The following is a 17,142-nucleotide window of genomic DNA, read 5'->3' as shown; positions in this document are numbered from 1 at the left end:
GTAAAAGGAAGATTGTCCTTTCAGTGTCATACTAGAACCTCATCTAACAGATCCAACCGAGGACTATTTCATTTTCTCAGGTGTGCCTTTCTGTGATTTTTATTTAGCTTGATTAGTCTGGGTCTTGACTTTGTGAGACTACATATAACTTGTAGATTTTTGTCCAGAGGGATGCATATGATTTTTGTCTGCTAGAAAAGATAACTGCAAAGTTATAGTTTTATTGCCCTGTAGGACTTTAACCAGTTTTATATCTAATCTAGCAATTTTATTCAAAAATTCAAGCTTCAATACATATTTGAATTTAATACATATTTGGATTCCAGTGGTTTTCACTTCTGTATCTACAATCACCCGAGCCTTGACACCACCCTTCTCACCTAGATTACTGCAAGTCTCCCAACCAGTGCCCCAGCTTTTGCCCTCACTCCCAGTCTGTTCCAGCACAGCCAGCAGCATGAGGGCTGGCTTCTCGGGGCACCCAGGAAGCACCTGAGCAATTCTGAACATGCATGTCCCTCCTGTGGGCCTTTACTTGCCTGTTGGCTTCTTGTGGCCCTTCTCTGACAAGCTTGTTGAACATCGTAAGCCCTATCGTACTTCCCATTGCCTTTGTTTTACTGTCTACCCATGCCGTGTTTTTGTTAATTTCGTCTGCCTGTCTTGTCCCCATTAGAAAGTAGGCTACACAAGGCCAGGGATTTTTGTCTGTTTTGTCCACTGCTGTGTCATTAGCACCTAGAACCATGCCTGGTAGGCAGAGGACCCCAGAGTGCCGAATGACTCAATGAATTATCATCCTCTGCCCGTTGCCTTGTTATTTAGATCTTGCAGGTCACCACTGGCTTGGAGGTATGGGATGGACAGATGTCTGGCCCCTCATTTCTCAGCTGACTTTGAGAACAGTGCCAAATCTAAGGTTGAGTTCTCATTTAAAACATCTCATTATTCTGTTTAATTTAGAGGCAGAAAGCCCTCTAAAAGACAGGGTCAAATGCAGCAGGGATTTTATATTTTAATAGGGCTTTATAAATCGGCACATATATGGTTTAAAATTGTATGGTCTGAGCAGAATGAGCTTGGTTTCTATACTCTTATATAGAACAATGTCCAAGACAATAAAAAGTGTAGGTTACTAAATAATATGTATAGTATAATTCTAGGCCTCCCTGTTCTGGTACCCACATGTGCAGCTCTCCGGATTAAAGGGTGAACCTTTTGTTAGAACAAGCTATAAACTACAGATTTCTAAGAGAGGCGAGAGGAGGGTGGGGGCTGTTATTTCATGACCCTGACTGACCTGGAGGTTTGCAGCATGACCGAGCACCACACAGAGCCTGCAGGTTTGCTCTGGCTGCCGGCTGAGAGATTCACACCACCCACGTGCCCTTGAGACACTCAACTCTTGGAGAACCAAGGCTCGTCTGACTTGAGACTGGCAAAGGAAAGTGGGAATTGCCACAGACTGCCCCAACGACAAACCATTACGAGCGAGCCCAGTGAAAAAATAGCCAAGTTGGCAAGGAAGAAGGATTGGGAGTGCCAGTCACGATCCACAGGACAGTAACCATCTCCATCAGGGAGAACAGCTGCCAGGAGCCTGAGTGGAATTGGACCAGCCTCCTGAATGGGGAGGGCAGGTGGAGCGAGGTGCCCACAAGGTGGGCAAGCCTCTGTCATTTAAGCCAGCACATGGTGATGGCCAGTGCCCACCTCCCTGCTCTTGCTATGGTCACACCCACCCCTGCCTTTGTCCTCTCTCCTAGAACACCCTCTTGCCCTCATTTATTTATGTCTTTCTCCTTTAAGGACAGCTGAGGTCCCGACATGCGTTACACCAGTTTTCCATTGGACTAATGGCCTAAGCAGAGTCCGTTGCTTTGAATGTGGTCCACTGGCATCACCTGGGTGCCCGACGGACTACGCCAGCCTGATGGAATCAGAACCGATGCATTATCAGGCACCCCAGATGGTTCCCCGCAGGGAGGGCATGGGGAGCCCTGGTCTGCAGCACGTTCCCAAAGTGTGGTCTCTAGAGCAGTAGGGCCAGGCCCCCCTAGGAACCTGCTGCAAGACCAGGGCCACACCCAAGCTGCAATGTCCACCTCCCCGGGTGGGCCAGCCCTCCAGCAGATTTTGCCGCGTGCTCGGTGGAGAACCGCTGGCCTGGACCAGCCGCCCAGCATCCAGTTCTGCTGGGTCGCATCCATGTATGCAGGAGGAAGGCCCCGAGGGCAGGAAGTGGGATGTGGGCCCCTCCCAGCACAGGGTGGTCCCTGGCTGGTCCTACCTGCCTGTCCTATAGAGGCATTTGGGGAGGGGGCAGGACAGGGAAGGCAGGCCTCCCTTGTTCCACAGTCTCTTGGGTTTGGGTCATTGGGAAGGAGTTTTGCTGCCCCCACCCCTGACATCGGAGACCCCTGGGAAAGCGTGTTTTTTTAAAAAATTTCTCTCCCCTTCCCCCCCCCAGTCCCCCCGTTGTCTGCTCTCTGTGTCGATTTGCTGCGTGCGTGTTCTTCTTTGTCCACTTCTGTTGTCAGCGGCATAGGAATCTGTGTTTCTTTTTGTTGCGTCATCTTGTTGTGTCAGCTCTCCGTGTGTGCAGTACCATTCCTGGGCAGGCTGCACTTTCTTTCGTGCTGGGCGGCTCTCCTTATGGGGCGCACTCCTTACGCGTGGGGCTCCCCTACGTGGGGGACACCCCTGCGTGGCAGGACACTCCTTGCGCACATCAGCACTGTGCATGGGCCAGCTCCACATGGGTCAAGGAGGCCCGGGGTTTGAACCGTGGACCTCCCATGTGGTAAATGGACAACCTAACCACTGGGCCAAGTCCGCTTCCCTAAGTGTGAGTTACCACCCCGGGGCCGGACTTGATTCCAAGTTCTGGCTCCCAGAGTTTTCTATGTGTTTTCTCCCTGGAAAGTCAGTGCCGTGAGCACATGAAACCATGCTGGCTTCCTGGAGCAAGGAATCCTTCATCCGGGCAAGTAGCAGTGGCTAGCTTTTCTGGTCTGCAATATGGGCCCAACGGATTTCCAGACATGACTAGGTGACGCCCTCAGGCTTCCTGCCCGCGAGCTCCCATAAAGCCCCACGTTCCACCATCTTCAGTCAACACCGTAGCCAACAGTCCTGGCAGGGAGGCAGCGCGTCCTTCTCTCAGTGCCCTGCTCCTCAGGCCAGCTGCTTGGAGAGCTCTGGACGTCCTTCCGTTTGAACTACTTAGCAGGCTTGCAACTCGAACCAGTCATGGGACATTGGAGCTGGAAGGACCTGGAGAGGCCATCGAATCCTCTCACAGGTGGATAGGGGAGAAGGTTCTGGTTTAAAGGGTAAGGCAGTTGGTTAACAGAACTATGGCCAGATCCAGGCCTCCTGATTCCCAGTTTAAAACAACTTCCAGTGAATGAGACACCTCAATTGACATGTTTCCCATTAATCCTGACGCCACACCAAAGCTTTGAGCTATCTCAAGACCTAGTTCTTTGCCCAGGATTGGAGACCCCTCGGGCTAGCCCTGGGATGCATTGTACAAAGGCCCAGAAACCTAAGGTAGAGATACAGGTAAGGGCACCCAAACCCCAGCCCTGAGTCAGAACACCCAGACACAGTTTGGCCGCGGGGCCCACGTCCCAAGACGGGGCTGTGTGAAGGCAAGCTGGTTCCCGTCCAGCTCCATACTGGTTATAATTTGATTTAGGAGTATGGGATAGATGATGGGAATTTCACATGATGGTCAAGGTACAAAGGAAGGGACCCTATTGGAGTAGGGCTGGGGAGAAGGGGATAAAGGGGGTGGGGGGACTAGAGAACCCTTTCCAGGAGGCAAATGCTTGTCATCTTAGGAGTTCTCGCTTCAGCTTCACGATGCCCCCTCAGGTTGGCACTATTTCTATTTTACCAAAAGGGATGAGTCAAGGAGTTCCATTAGATTGGTGTCAAAGATACCAAGATTGGGAAGTGGATTTGGCTCAACTGATAGAGCGTCCGCCTACCACATGGGAGGTACAGGGTTCAAACCCAGGGCCTCCTGACCCATGTGACGAGCTGGCCTATGCACAGTGCTGATGTGCACAAGGAGTGCCGTGCCATGCAGGGGTGTCCCCTGCATAGGGGAGCCCCAAGTGCATGGAGTGCACCCCACGAGGAGAGCCGCCCTGTGCAAAAATAGTGCAGCCTGCCCAGGAGTGGCACTGCACACCTGGAGAGCTGACACAGCAAGATGGTGCAAGAAAAAGAGACACAGATTCCCAGTGTCACTGACAAGAATGCAAACAAACACAGAAGAACACGCAGCGAATGGACACAGAAAGCAGACAATGGTGGGGAGGGGGAGAAATAAATAAAAAATAAATAAAAAAAAAATTAAAACAAAAATGAAAAAATACAAAGATAGTCAAGATTTCCAGATTCTTCTATCCCTTGCACCTCTGCTCCCTCTAGGGAAACCAGCTCAGCCTGGTTTGCTGGAGCCCACTTGGTCCAGGGCAAACCTAGTTGCTTCTTCTTTTTGCCCCAGAAGCAGGAGTTCTGGACAGGAGCCAGCGCGGCCCCGACAAGACCCGCGTCGGCGAGCTTTGCTCCGCAGCTGGCGGCTGGTGTCCGCGCAGGCTGCCTGGTTCCTTGCTTGGTTCCAGCTGCTGTCACGCTCCGTTTTACTGTGGGACGCCGGATGCCACTGGGGCTGTCTGCTGCTAGGTCCACTGTAACCCCCACCAACCAGGTTGACGAGGGGAGACCGACAGGAAGACGAGCGGCTCAGCATCGGGAAAGCCAGCCCTGCTCCGTGTCCACCTCGAGCCAACCTTAGGTGCCTGGATCAAAAACCTCTTAGGAATGAGCTCAAGCCCAGACAGAAGTAAAGAATACAGGTCTCAGAGGCCAGGAGTGAGGTGCCAGAGCAGGCCTGGGAAGGGGGGAGCTTGGGAAGGGGTAGCTCGTCTGCCACCTGCCACACCCAGCCTTTAGGTTCTGAGATGCCGCTGGCTTTTTTTTTTTTTAAGATTATTTATTTCTTCCCCCTGGCTCCCCCATTGTCTGCTTTCTGTGTCCATTTGCTGTGCGTTCTTCTGTGTCTGTTGTATTCTCATTAGGCAACTCTGGGAACTGAACCTGGAACCTTCCGGAATGGGAGAGAGGCGATCATTCTCTTGCGCCACCTCAGCTCCCTGGTCTGCTACGTCTTCTTATTGTCTCTCCTCTGTGTCTCTCGTTGCGTCATCTTGCTGTGCCAGCTCCCCGTGTTGACCGGCAGTCCTGCACGGGGCGGCACTCCTGCACGGGGCGGCACTCCTGCATGGGCCGGCACTCCACGTGGACCAGCTCAGCGCACAGGCCAGCTCGCCCTCACCAGGAGGCCCTGGCATTGAACCCTGGGCCTCCTATATGGTAGACGGGAGCCCAACTGCTTGAGCCACATCTGTTTCCCACGGCTGGCTTTTGAACCAACTGGTCATGCAGAGCTAGAGGGGAAGTTTCATGGTTTTTTTTGGGGGTAGGGAAGGGCTGGTTGGAAGATACAGCTTCGAGCAGGATGCTCAAGAAGAGAACCCCAGAATTCAGACCGTTCACCTACCCAGGACAGGTGATCCTGACAGTGGCTGGCATTGGGCGGGGGGGAACCACTGCTGCTCCCAAAGGAAGACTTCCGGCAAGGAGAAAACAAGAGAAGCATCGACTCCAAGCAGGGTCACCCAAAGAGAAAGGGAAGCGAGGAAGGGTCAACTGCGCAGCTCGGGTCTTGTTGCCCACTCCTGGGAAGCCACTATCGGGGCAGGGGAGGCGGGGCAGCAGTCGGGAGGTGGCATCTGCTAGGGCTGCCCACGGGCAGGGGCCTGGGGGGGCTCTCTTCTCCCTCTTGCTGTCCGGGCCCCTGGCCGACAGCCGGAAGAACCTTGCTTCATGCCCACCCTGGTTCCTGCGGCTTACCACCTTCCCAAGAGGCGCAGGGTTGCTCTCCTTGCGGGAGCCTGCCTGGCTCTCAGTTCTCCGAGTACTTATACCCCCAAATTACAGCCCCCACAGACGGCCTTTAGTTTTTTTTTTTTTAGGGAGAAAATATATAACTATACTTTAAACAATGTAATTAAATTCCACCACAGAACAAGGGCATCATGGGATGCTTTTTTCCCTTCCGTTTAATAAATATGAATGAATAAAAATACTTGGTTTTGAAAAGAGACTGCTGCTGTTCCTTTCCCAAATTTTACAGAAGCCTGGTGGCAAATGCCCCGTGAGGGACCCTGCTGGCCAGCTGGGACACCCCCACCCCACCTGCCCACCTGCCCACCTGCCCACCTGCCCACCCCACTCCTACAGTCCTTATAGAAAGGGCTACATCATGTTAATATACCTGTAAACGCCATTTAGGCACACCACCTCGTCTTTCCCCAATCCCTTCTTTTTTTTTTTTTTTTAAATCACAAGAATTTATTTATTTATTTATTTTTAATTATTTATTTATTTTAAAAAATTACATTAAAAAAATATGAGGTCCCATTCAACCCCACCGCCCCCACCCCCCACTCCCCCCCACAGCAACACTCTCTCCCATCATCGTGACATATCCATTGCACCTGGTAAGTACATCTCTGAGCATCACTGCACCCCATAGTCAATGGTCCACATCATAGCCCACACTCTCCCACGTTCCATCCAGTGGGCCCTGGGGGGATCTACAATGTCCCATAATTGTCCGTGAAGCACCACCCAGGACAACTCCACGTCCCGAAAACGCCTCCACATCTCATCTCTTCCTCCCATTCCCCAAACCCAGCAGCCACCATGGCTACCCTTCCCACACCCATTCCACATTTTCTCTGTGGACACTGGATTGGTTGTGTCCATTGCACATCTATATCAAGTGGGGGCTTAGATTCCACATGGATACTGGATGCACTCCTCCTGCTTTCAGTTGTAGACACTCTAGGCTCCATGGTGTGGTGGTTGACCTTCTTCAACTCCATGTTAGCTGAGTGGGGTAAGTCCAGTAAATCAAAGTGTAGGAGCTGAAGTCTGTTGAGGCTCTGGGCCTGGATGTCATATTATCAGTCCAGAGATTCAAATCCCCTAAATATATCTTAAACCCCAGCACCAACTACAATTCCAATAAAGTAGCATGCAAGTCTTGTGAAAAGAGACCCCCTCTGAGTCCAATTCCATCACGCAGAAACACCAGCTCCAAAGAAGGGCCATCTGCCATGGCAGTGAACCCCATCTGCCATGACCATAGAACCCGTGGGTCTCTTTATCCCTCAAAAGAACCAATACCTGGGGTTGTATCTACTTTATCTGTCTCTTAGACTCTGCTCAGTTGTGCATAAGGGCATTCCTGCTGACAGTATATCAACAAGAAACCTCCCCTTCAAGAAATTCTTAAGGGAGTTCTGCAGGAGGAAAGGAAAAAACGAGACAGTCAGAGATGGAGGAGAGTGTAAGAGCAACAAAAAAGACAAAAATAGAAGGGGAAAATAAAATAATACAAACAAAATATAACAAACACAAATCCAACCAAAATATGGCTACCACAAATAATTCTCTGAATGTAATAACACTGAATGTCAACGGATTAAACTCACCTATCAAAAGATTCAGACTGGGACACTGGATAAGGAAGTATGACCCATCTATATGCTGTCTACAAGGGACACATCTTAGACCCAGAGACTCATGGAGGTTGAAAGTGAATGGCTGGAAAACAATCATACAAGCAAACAACAACCAAAAAAAGGCAGGAGTAGCTATATTAATATCAGACAAAATAGACTTTAAATGTGAAACAATTGTGAGAGACAAAGAAGGATACTACATTTTAGTGAAAGGGACTATCTGTCAAGAAGATCGAACGATCATAAATATTTATGCTCCTAACAAGGGTGCCTCTAAATACGTGAGACAAACTCTGGAAAAACTAAGTGAAAAAATAGATTCATCTACAATTATAGTGGGGGATTTTAATACACCACTATCAACTCTGGACAGAACATCTCAAAAGAAAATCACTAAAGAAACAAAACATTTGAACAGTATATTAGAAGAGCTGGATCTAATAGACATATATAGATCATTACACCCAAACACAGCAGGATATACATTTTTCTCAAGCGCACATGGACCATTCTCCAAGATAGACCATATGCTAGGCCACAAAGAAAGGCTTAATGAATTCAGAAAGATCAAAATCATACCAAACAATATCTCTGACCACAGTGGAGTGAAGCTGGAAATTTGCAAGGGACGGAGGCCCAGACTTCACACCACAATTTGGAAATTAAACAGCACACTCTTAGAAAAACAATGGGTCAAAGAGGAAATCTCAAAAGAAATCAATGACTACCTTGAAACAAATGATAATGATAACACAACATACCAAAATTTATGGGATGCAGCAAAAGCAGTACTGAGAGGGAAATTTATAGCCATAAATTCACATATCAAAAAGAAGAAAGAGCAAAAATTGAAGAACTAACTGCACTTTTGACGGAATTAGAAAAACAACAACAAAGTAACCCAATCCCTTCTTAATACAACTTACTGTATTGGGTTTCAAACTTTAAACAATTCCCTTTTGAGAAAGAAAAATCTGGTTTCCATTGAGGCCCGATTTGAAGCCCCCTTTACCCAGCAATTGTTAGCACCATGAAACTGTGTGAGGTTTCAGCAAGAGAGACTATTTGTCCACCGCATACATCATTAAAAGGGCAGGAAAAGGATCAAAGGTAAGGTGCAGTCTACTCTAGGTCTGTTAGACCATCCGCATTTTAGAAATAGAAACTCCTACTTAACCTTGACCTGTTGGAGACAGGTAAGTGACTGTCACTGCAGAGCCCCAACTGCATCAAAACCACAGGACAGGAAGGGGCTCTGCTGGTCCCCACGTGGCCTGGGGACCCTGTGCCACCTCCAGGGCCAGCGGTCAGGGTGGGGAAGCACTGCACTAACCACAGATGCCCTCCCCTCCCGAAGGCGTGAACAGTTCTGCCAACTGTTAAAGCTCCCGGCGCAACCTCACTGCAAAACTGCACACTGCAAAAGCTTAGGACTTCCTGGTTTTTAGGGTGGGAAACAAAAACCCCTGTAGATCCAGAAGAAATCTTCACTAAAATGTCACACCTCTTGTATGGCTGCTCTAAAAACTCACTAGTAGCTAAGACATAAACGTCATCCTAAAAAATTGTGATCACCAAAGAACGATTGGTCTTTACAAACAGCGGTAAACTTTTTATGTAACCCATTTTTCATTAATCCACGTTTTAAAAAAATGTTTATTTCCTGAAAATAGGTCTAAGTGTGCTAGTTTGTAAGATACAGAAATGAGAAAGATTTAAAGAGATTTTAAGAAAAAGGTCTGCTCATCAGATGAGCTCACAGAAGCCGCCGCGTCCCCTCCCGGCGCGAGGGGAACAGCCCTGGCCTACACTGGGCCCGCCGCGCCTGCCCCTCGGCTGCTGCCCATTTCCTTGAAGGGCAGCCCTGCTGCTCGCCCACGGAGGGGCGGCCACTCAGCCCGCGGTGGGCAAGGGGAGGGAGCCGCAGGATGCTGTGGAAGGTCCTGCCTGCTGCCCGGGGCCCCCCAGCCGGGAAAGGCAGTGCTGGCAGCGCTGGGAATCATCCCGAACCTTCCCGGGAAGGCTTCGAAACTGCAGCGGGCTCTCATCACTCTACACCAGTCGTGATCGCAGAGAAGCCTATTTGGGGTAGGGAAGTTGGCAAAAAGAGCCTGTGGTCCTGCAAATCTGCCTTTTTTGGTACTAGCACAGAGTGCCAGTGTCACTAGTCGTTCCCGAGGAGCAGCCCTGGAGGCCGCCGGGTGGTGGGGGCTCTGCGTGCGTGTACCTGCAGGCGTGGGACTCAGAGCCCCGGGGACTTCTGGACAACCTGCTCGACGATTTTATAAAACGGCCCTAGGTCATCCCGCCCCGTCTTGGAAGCAACCATCCTTGCTCCGCTCTCAAGGTTGCACCCTGCCCGCGTGCTCAGCACCCACAGGAGGGTCCTCTCCATGCCCTGCACTGGGCTCCACTGCCCGGCGCTGCTCTTGGAGCCCATGGGGTCGTCGCCGGGGGCCTGCAGGATGGACACGGACATGCAGACTCGGAGAGATGTTGGGATGAAACATCTCACAGGTAAAGCTCAGCTTTGGGGGATGTAGTGGGTAATCAAGTGGAAAACTCAGGATGGCAGAAAAAACACCCGACTCAAAAAACAGGTATCAGGGAAGCGGATTTGGCCCAACGGTTAGGGCGCCCGTCTACCACATGGGAGGTCCAGGGTTCAAACCCAGGGCCTCCTTGACTCGTGTGGAGCTGGCCCACGCACAGTGCTGATGCATGCAAGGAGTGCCATGCCATGCAGGGGTGTCCCCGCATAGGGGAGCCCCACGTGCAAGGAGTGCGCCCTGCAAGAAGAGCTGCCCAGCGAAAAAAAAGCGTAGCCTGCCCAGGAGTGACACCACACACACAGAGAACTGATGCAGCAAGATGACACAACAAAAAGAGACATAGATTCCCACAGAAGAACACACAGTGAATGCACACAGAGAGCAGACAACTGGGGGGGGAGGGTCAGGGAAGGGGAGACAATTAAATCTTTAAAAAACAAACAAACAAACAAACAAACAAACAAAAAACCAGGTATCTCCTGGCCGGTCTGCCCTCCAACGTCAACCTCTTCAGAGCCGCCCGGCCATCGTCTGGGAAACACCGAATCTCCCGGGCCTCGCCTCATGAGTGCTTGGCCTTTAGTTTTTAAGGTCCAAGGTTCGGTCAATAGTTCCATGCAGATCCCACCCCAGGGGCCCTGCAGGGTCTCCTGTCTCTAAGCCAGGGCTCCGCACCAGCCGGTTTCGCCTTTTCGCTGCTCTTGAGCTTTCAGGACTACTTTATGGGGTTTCCCAAACCTGGAGGATGAAGGGGGCCGGTGGGAAGGCGGCCCAGCAGGGGTCCCCGGGCTGGGGCTCCTCATCACCAAGGCCAAGAGACAGCCCCAGCCTGGCCCCGGCCTCACAGCCGGCGGCTCCTGCTGGGCACCTGCCTAACGAGGAGGCCCACCCGCTCACAGGGCAAGAGGCTCTGCCATCCCGAGATGGGTACCAGGAAGGGGGGTGTGATCTGAGTCGAGGTCTCAGGCCGTTACAAGATGATCTGGAAAGAAGCAAGCTCGGGAACGGGCCCTGAGGACACACCCACCACCCTCTCCAGAGACCTTCGAGACTTGTCCGAGAGGGGCCCCACAGCGAGGCACCTACATCTAAGGTTCTGGGATCACAGGTGGGGGGAGAATGAATGGTGCCAAAGAAACTGCCTACATCCCTGGTACTTCCTCAGAAATAAATAAAATAAAATAATAAAATAAAATAAAATATCCGGGGAATGGGTGTAGCTCAGTGGTTGAGTGCCTGCTTTCCACATAAGAGGTCCCTGGTTCAATCCCAGTACCTCCTAAAAAAAAAAATCTCTAAAGCCAGATTGCAGGCTGAACTCCACAGCTGGAAAATATCAGTCCCTGGCTGGCAAAGGTGGCTACCCAGGCCTCGCTGGAAGACACAGTGAGGTGGGACAAACCGTGCTTAATGAGTACTACGTAGAAGACAACTATATTCCTAAAAAGCTAGGCAAACTCGTGAGAATGTAGTGATAGACTGATGACCAGAGTGGTTTAAAGTGTTTGAGAACATGGAGTCTCTGGGCAGCTCCAAGGCTGGGATGTACCCAGGGCAGTTTCTCCTCCACAAAATGATTCTGGGATGTGACTTAGTTTCCAGGTTTCTTCCTTGGTGGTCTGCTGGTACTTGGCTTACGTCATCCATCCCATTTTACAGAATGAATTCTAAGTCCATGGACTTTGAGGGCCTCTGCTGTAGAGCTCAGGGAATGGTCTCTTGTTTGGGCGAGGGGCACCATCACTGACAAGAGACCACGATAGATAGCACAGTCCATGGGTGCTGACATTCATCACACTGGAAGTCAGTGGTCATCCACGGAAGGACTTACAGGCCAACTTGGGAAGAGCTGGCACAGCAGCTGCCACCATGAGGGAGAAGCCAATAGTCAGCCAGGACCCTGGCTGGGAGCTTTGGGGGCTGTTCTCTAAGGATAAGAGAGACAGGGTCTCAGGGGTGACCGGGACATGCTTTCTACAAAGCTCCCCCTCAGAGGCTGGCATTCTGGCTGGCTGACATCAGGACACTAACCTACCTGGTAACTGAAACCTGAGTCAGGTGGCCAGGGACACCTCCCTGGCCAGAGTTCAAGGTGGACCTGGGCTGGGAGAGTCACTGGGACTGAAGACTGAGATTTGCGTGCATATGGACTTTTCCCAGGACTTCCATCTTCTAGAAGGATACTAGGCTTGCTAAACATCTTATAAAATGCCTAGGCATTGACATAGCCAGACACTAGGCAAGCTAGCGGGCTGAGGGCCAGGTGGTTTTGGCCAAACGGCCTTTAGAACTCACCCAGATCTGTACGCGAGGTCTTGGCAAGCAACTGTTTGGTCTGAACAAACGAAGAGGGCCCAGGCGAGACGTAGCTATGATACACAGTGTGCTGCTCAGAGAATTCTATGAAAAGGTCAGGTCATGGTCTGGTCAGTTCTTGAGGTAGACCACAGAGGGTTGGTTTCATATGGGTGGGGGAGGGCAGAAGTGCAGAGATGCTGATGGGAGGGACAGTTGGGGCAGTGTCACGACTAGAGTGTCTAGGCCAGAGGCCTGCCATGTGGCCAGGGATTTGCTCTCGTCCCCTCTACTCAGGAGAGCACTGGCCTCCACGATGCCCATGGGGGCCTGGATCAGGCAGCGGAGATAGACCTAAGAACAGAAGTTGGCAAGCCATGGAGGACTCTGCAGTTTGGCAGGAGAGAAGCCTTAAGTGGCCATGACCAGAGCCTATACATCATCTAGAGCTCCTGGAGGCAGAGAGCATTCTAGTTCAGCAAGACGTTATTGTTGTAGAGCCTCAGGAAGCCAAGACTGAGCCAGCACCAATTCCTTCCCAGCCATACTTTGTCCTAAGGCTTATGGGACCTCATCCCTGCTCTGGTAGGAGGGAAGGATTTCTCCAAGGAGACCAGGAAAGGCAGGAGAGGAGCTGAAGTGTGAAAAGCTGGGATGGGGGAAGAGAATGAACTTTGTCCTTCATTTAGGTACAAAATGGTTATTCTGGGGGTGTTGACAGGGAGCAAGACAATTCCCTTCCTTAACAGGAAATCCATGTATTGGATGCTTTATTGACACTTTTAAAGACCTCAACACCTTGATCAGGTTAATGTTCCCATTTTGAAGGGGGAAAAGGTGCGGTCCAAGAAGGATGGATGGGTGGCGGACTTGGCCCAGTGGTTAGGGCGTCCGTCTACCACATGGGAGGTCCGTAGTTCAAACCCCGGGCCTCCTTGACCCATGCGCAGCTGGCCCATGCGCAGTGCTGATGCGCGCAAGGAGTGTTCTGCCATACAGGGGTGTCCCCCGTGTAGGGTAGCCCCACGTGCAAGGAGTGCACCCTGTAAGGAGAGCCGCCCAGTGTGAGAGAAAGTGCAGCCTGCCCAGGAATGGCACCACACACACGGAGAGCTGACACAAGATGATGCAACAAAAAAGAAAACACAGATTCCTGTGCCGCTGACAACAACAGAAGCGGACAAAGAAGACAACCGGGGTGGGGGGGGGGGGGAAGGGGAGAGAAATAAATAAATAAATAAATCTTAAAAAAAAAAAAGAAGGATGAATGGCTTGTCCAGGTTATAGAGCTAATAACTGGCTCAGAGGTCACCTAGAGGTCTGATTGACACCAGGCTGCCTCCCAAGGCCCTTAGTGTAGTTATCAGTTACCATTTGGGAGACTCCATCTCTGGACGTTGGTGCCAAGTCACCAGGCAGTACACGTGAGACATCTCCAAAAAGCCTGGGAAAAACTTGAAGCCTGGGGCTCCCAGGGACTTTGCTCAGTTTCCTGTTTGGGAGTCCAGATTCCTGCTTGGCCCTGATGCTCCAAGAGCTCACCTCTTTGGATCTGAAGGCCACATGCTTCACCACCAGCCTCTTGACCATGGAGGGACACAGGGTCTCTCACCCTGGGACACAGATGAAAAGTTGACCTCCAGCAGGGCACTCTTGGTTCTGCAGCTGCAAGGAAGAGTTTGGGAACAAACAAGGTGTGAGGTGCTCTGAAGAAGCCATAAACATCTTTGTTCGGTCCTTGCCTATGCCCTCCCGGGAATTGGCAAGAACCAGCCCCTTACACACAAGGAAGATGCATGGGGCTGGACCAGGTCTCCAGATTCCAGCTGAGAAACTACACAGGCAGGATGGAAAGATCCTTAGGCAGGCTCAATGCCACAAAGACCTACCATCCTAAGATTGGGCTCCCCGCTCTGGATGTCTTGCTCTGGGCACATGAGGTGCCCAACAGAACCTTGAGATATATCTGGGTAGGATTTGGGCTTTCATTCTACCCTGTCAGCTTTGGGTCAAAGGAACTTGCCTTGTTACGATGATGTTACACTGGGGCTGCCATCAAATTCTGGTGACACTGACGCCCAACATTTGTCCAGGAGTAGTTCTGTTGTGGTATTTGCAAAGCTCATCACTTTCACTTCAAAGAACACCAGATTGGATGGTGGACTCACGGTGGCCCCTTCCACATTGTAGAACTCAGTCAATGAGTCATCTTAGGAAGGAAGTGTTTTGTATTCTCATGGAGGTTTTTCTTCCATCTCTCTCTTGTCCCTTCACCCCCTAGAATACCCTTACATTTAGCTATCGTTTCTGGACCTCAGGTGTCTGTCTGCCCCTCCTAGACCCTGCTGAATGAGAGCATGTCAGTCTTGTGGCAACTGAATTGCTGAATAATAACATATCCATTTTATGGAGATTGAGTAGAAGTTCCCAAAGAATGTTCTCCCTCTTTCCTGCAGCTACTCAATGACCTCTTGATCTGGGATTTTGACACCATTGAGCTATCTTCTGGTGACAGAAGAGCTTTCTCCCAGGGCCTGTTCTCATGTCTGTCCACTTGGGTTAGTGTTTCTTTAAGCAAACAGTGGCAAAACAGGTTAGCCTAGGGCAAGAGTGGAACAAGAACAGGTTCTCCATGTTGGTAACTATAGAACAAGCAAGGTGTCAAGGTTCTTCGGTTCATGGACAAGGGAACCTAAGGTCCAGGGCAGTGAAGGGACATCACTAAGGTCTCAACGTATGACAAAGTTGGGTTTGTGCCCTGTGCTAACAAGCCTACTGCTGCTCGGTGGGCTATATCCCTGATGGACCATGATCATCATGTAATAATTTGTTTTTAGCAACCTCACTTAGTCTTCTAAAGAATAGAGTGTCTACATTATTCCAGTTTACTTTATACCTCTAGTATGAATAAATATTTGATAAAAAGATAAAGTGGCTATGTAAAGAACATGAAAACTGCAGCATTTGTGGGAAACTTTCCTTTCTTTTTGAGGCCCCCCCACAAACTTCTCCAGCGTTCCCTTCCCTAGGCAGATGGAATTTCCTGTGGGCAGAAATGACAGTGTAGTTAATCAGTGACACAACTGAGCATGGTAAGAGCTGCCATATTACCTATAGTTGAGATCTCTCATGACTGTGTGCCAGCCCTTCACAGCAAGGGTTTCCTTCTCATAGAGGACTTCGTTTTCATATATAACAGTCCCCTTCAAACCAAACCCAACATTTTAGAGCTTGGGAACATGGATAGAGCAAGATGAACATTTAAGCTTTTCTAAGACCTGGACGACGCAGCTGGCCCCTTTGCCTTACTTACCTTCACAGAGGTACCACAGCTGGTGATGTTAAACTGGAAGAAGGCTTGCCTCTCTTAGTTTGCAAGTGTGGTCCTTCAGCTTGGCTTGCTCAGGTCAATAGAAAGGTCAGAAGCCATTATGGTGGAGACAGCCATGGTGCCATTGGGGAAACACACTAGGGACACAACCAGTTCTCACAACCACCTTTGCTCCCCAACCATACTTTGGCCAAAGCCTGTTCCCCACGTTATACAGGAGTCTGGGGCCAATTTGAGCTGAGCCTGTCTGCTGCTCCATGTGACAGGATGGCTCTTACCCCAGGTCTCATCATAGGTGACTTCAGGCACTCCTACTCAGGCTTCGTACTTTGGCAGCTCAAGTGGATGATGGGCAAATCAATATTTGCCTTACTCATTTGACATCTGATGCATTGAATGCAAGGTCTGAATGCTACCAGAAGCAAAACGATTAGATCATGGGCTCTGTTCTCAAGGAACTCAGTTTAGAAAGGAAAGTGAGCACAAGCCACTAAAGTAGAACATGGTTAAGACCGAGAGCTCAAACGAGAGAATTGCGGGAGAAGAAAGAATGAGAGAGACTTTGTAGAAAAGGCAGCCTTTGAAATAGACTTTGAAGACTGAGAATTCACGTAGAAGAGGTGGGGATAATATTCATATAGAAGGTAGGGAAGGGATAAAAGGCATGTGTGAGCTTGATCATCTAGTTCATCTTCTCCGGAAAGACCAGTGAGCACAGAAAGAAATTCCATCAAGACAGACATTCAAGGCCTTCTTTAATCAGGACGGAAGCAGACCCTGTTGCTTTACATTAGAGCTGTCAGTGGTCCTGAGCCACTAAAGTCCAAGAGAAGGTTTGGTAGGGCCTGGCCAACCTCAAGTCCCACCTGCCTCACGGTCTTGGTGGGACCAAGGGGCTTATCTCAGGTTAGAAGGGGCAGGTGGTGGTGTCTGGGAGAGAGCCCTGGGGTAGAGCAGAGCAGGGAGGGAAGCACAGAAGTGTGGGATCTAGTAGGTTGATGTTCTGGTCAAGAGCTTCTAGAGCTCTCTGCATCCTCAGGGTCCCAGCCACCATGCTGACATCCACCTGCAGTTCCTTCCCAATGCCTCTCACCTGGAACATTCTGCAGTGGTGCTCCAGGCCTCACCTGAGCTCAAGGCTCCCCAGGCTTTTCTTAAAGCCCTCTAGCATTTGGTCTCTACCAGTCATCGGGGATGAAGTGGGAATGAGGTAAAGGTCTCCAGTTCTGGCTTTATTTCCACCAGTGTTGTAACTTCAGCCACCTGAAAGGGGGCTGAGCTCTTCTCTGCCCACCCTAAAAACTGCTCTGTTAACCCTCTGCGGGCCAGCCCTGGCGAGACAAACATGGCCCCA

Source organism: Dasypus novemcinctus, chromosome 25, assembly GCF_030445035.2.
Source record: "Dasypus novemcinctus isolate mDasNov1 chromosome 25, mDasNov1.1.hap2, whole genome shotgun sequence".
NCBI lineage: Eukaryota > Metazoa > Chordata > Mammalia > Cingulata > Dasypodidae > Dasypus > Dasypus novemcinctus.
This window is presented reverse-complemented; position numbering follows the sequence as displayed.